Below are 3,310 nucleotides of genomic sequence, written 5' to 3'. Positions count from 1 at the left end.
GCACGCACGCTCGCCGGGCCGGCCCGCTATTATTAAACTCTCACGCCGGCCAAGAGGCCTTTTTCCCGGGCACGCACGCTCTCCGGGCCGGCCCGCTATTATTAAACTCTCACGCCTGCAAGGAGGCCTTTTTCCCGGGCACGCACGCTCGCCGTGCAGGCCCGCCATTTGCCTACCACACCGCCGTCTGGCGGACACCAAGCGGTACCGCCGACCCCTCCCGTTGAAAATGAATGGGGGATTTTTTTTCAATCCCCCAAGCCGGCCAAGAGGCCTTTTTCCCGGGCACGCACGCTCGCCGGGCCGGCCCGCTATTATTAAACGCTCAGGCCGGCCAAGAGGCCCTTTTCCCGGGCACGCACGCTCGCAGAGCCGGTCCGCTATTATTAAACGCTCACGCCTGCAAGGAGGCCTTTTTCCCGGGCACGCACGCTCGCCGGGCCGGCCCGCTATTATTAAACTCTCACCCCTGCAAGGAGGCCTTTTTCCCGGGCACGCACGCTCGCGGGGCCGGCCCGCTATTATTAAACTCTCACGCCGGCCAAGAGGCCCTTTTCCCGGGCACGCACGCTCGCCGAGCCGGCCCGCTATTATTAAACTCTCACGCCTGCAAGGAGGCCCTTTTCCCGGGCACGCACGCTCGATGAGCCGGCCCGCTATTATTAAACTCTCACGCCTGCAAGGAGGCCTTTTTCCCGGGCACGCACGCTCGCGGGGCCGGCCCGCTATTATTAAACGCTCAGGCCGGCCAAGAGGCCCTTTTCCCGGGCACGCACGCTCGATGAGCCGGCCCGCTATTATTAAACGCTCAGGCCGGCCAAGAGGCCCTTTTCCCGGGCACGCACGCTCGCAGAGCCGGCCCGCTATTATTAAACCTCTCACGCCTGCAAGGAGGCCCTTTTCCCGGGCACGCACGCTCGATGAGCCGGCCCGCTATTATTAAACTCTTACGCCTGCAAGGAGGCCTTTTTCCCGGGCACGCACGCTCGATGAGCCGGCCCGCTATTATTAAACTCTCACGCCTGCAAGGAGGCCTTTTTCCCGGGCACGCACGCTCGCGGGGCCGGCCCGCTATTATTAAACGCTCAGGCCGGCCAAGAGGCCCTTTTCCCGGGCACGCACGCTCGATGAGCCGGCCCGCTATTATTAAACGCTCAGGCCGGCCAAGAGGCCCTTTTCCCGGGCACGCACGCTCGCAGAGCCGGCCCGCTATTATTAAACTCTCACGCCTGCAAGGAGGCCCTTTTCCCGGGCACGCACGCTCGATGAGCCGGCCCGCTATTATTAAACTCTCACGCCGCCAAGAGGCCTTTTTCCCGGGCACGCACGCTCTCCGGGCCGGCCCGCTATTATTAAACTCTCACGCCTGCAAGGAGCCTTTTTCCCGGGCACGCACGCTCGCCGTGCAGGCCCGCCATTTGCCTACCACACCGCCGTCTGGCGGACACCAAGCGGTACCGCCGACCCCTCCCGTTGAAAATGAATGGGGGATTTTTTTTCAATCCCCCAAGCCGGCCAAGAGGCCTTTTTCCCGGGCACGCACGCTCGCCGGGCCGGCCCGCTATTATTAAACGCTCAGGCCGGCCAAGAGGCCCTTTTCCCGGGCACGCACGCTCGCAGAGCCGGTCCGCTATTATTAAACGCTCACGCCTGCAAGGAGGCCTTTTTCCCGGGCACGCACGCTCGCCGGGCCGGCCCGCTATTATTAAACTCTCACCCCTGCAAGGAGGCCTTTTTCCCGGGCACGCACGCTCGCGGGCCGGCCCGCTATTATTAAACTCTCACGCCGGCCAAGAGGCCCTTTTCCCGGGCACGCACGCTCGCCGAGCCGGCCCGCTATTATTAAACTCTCACGCCTGCAAGGAGGCCCTTTTCCCGGGCACGCACGCTCGATGAGCCGGCCCGCTATTATTAAACTCTCACGCCTGCAAGGAGGCCTTTTTCCCGGGCACGCACGCTCGCGGGGCCGGCCCGCTATTATTAAACGCTCAGGCCGGCCAAGAGGCCCTTTTCCCGGGCACGCACGCTCGATGAGCCGGCCCGCTATTATTAAACGCTCAGGCCGGCCAAGAGGCCCTTTTCCCGGGCACGCACGCTCGCAGAGCCGGCCCGCTATTATTAAACTCTCACGCCTGCAAGGAGGCCCTTTTCCCGGGCACGCACGCTCGATGAGCCGGCCCGCTATTATTAAACTCTCACGCCTGCAAGGAGGCCTTTTTCCCGGGCACGCACGCTCGCCGGGCCGGCCGCTATTATTAAACTCTCACGCCGGCCAAGAGGCCTTTTTCCCGTGCACGCACGCTCGCCGAGCCGGCCCGCTATTATTAAACTCTCACGCCTGCAAGGAGGCCTTTTTCCCGGGCACGCACGCTCGCCGGGCCGGCCCGCTATTATTAAACTCTCACGCCTGCAAGGAGGCCTTTTTCCCGGGCACGCACGCTCGCCGGGCCGGCCCGCTATTATTAAACGCTCACGCCTGCAAGGAGGCCTTTTTCCCGGGCACGCACGCTCGCCGGGCCGGCCCGCTATTATTAAACTCTCACGCCGGCCAAGAGGCCCTTTTCCCGGGCACGCACGCTCGATGAGCCGGCCCGCTATTATTAAACTCTCACGCCGGCCAAGAGGCCTTTTTCCCGGGCACGCACGCTCGCCGAGCCGGCCCGCCTTTTGCCTACCACACCGCCGTCTGGCGGACACCGACCCCTGGTACATCTGCCATTGAAAATGAATGGGGGAATTTTTTCAAACTCCCAATCCGAGCAAGAGGCCCCTTTTCCGGCCACACTCGCCCGCCGGGCCGGCCCGCTCTTTACCCCTGGTACCCCCAGCAACACCCCTGGTACCCCCAGCCTTGCCCCTGGTACCTCCCCCATTGAAATGAATGGTGACCCCTGGTACCCCCAGCAACACCCCTGGTACCCTCAACCTTACCCCTGGTACCCTCAGCTGCACCCCTGGTACCCTCAGCCTTACCCCTGGTACCCCCAGCCAGCTTCGCCCCTGGTACCCCCAGCCTTGCCCCTGGTACCTCCGCCATTGAAAATGAATGGGGGAATTTTTTTCAAACTCCCAATACGACCAAGAGGCCCCTTTTCCGGCCAAACTCGCACGCCGGGCCGGCCCGCTCTTTACCCCTGGTACCCCCAGCTCTACCCCTGGTACCCCCGCCATTGAAAATGAATGGGGGAATTTTTTCAAACTCCCAATCCGACCAAGAGGCCCCTTTTCCGGCCACACTCGCCCGCCGGGCCGGCCCGCTCTTTACCCCTGGTACCCCCAGCCTTGCCCTGGTACCTCCGCCATTGGAAAT

Source organism: Hippocampus guttulatus, unplaced genomic scaffold, assembly GCF_054856545.1.
Source record: "Hippocampus guttulatus isolate MCC_2025c unplaced genomic scaffold, RoL_Hgut_1.0 HiC_scaffold_110, whole genome shotgun sequence".
NCBI lineage: Eukaryota > Metazoa > Chordata > Actinopteri > Syngnathiformes > Syngnathidae > Hippocampus > Hippocampus guttulatus.
The sequence above is the reverse complement of the archived record's forward strand: the minus strand, read 5'-3'. Positions refer to the sequence as shown.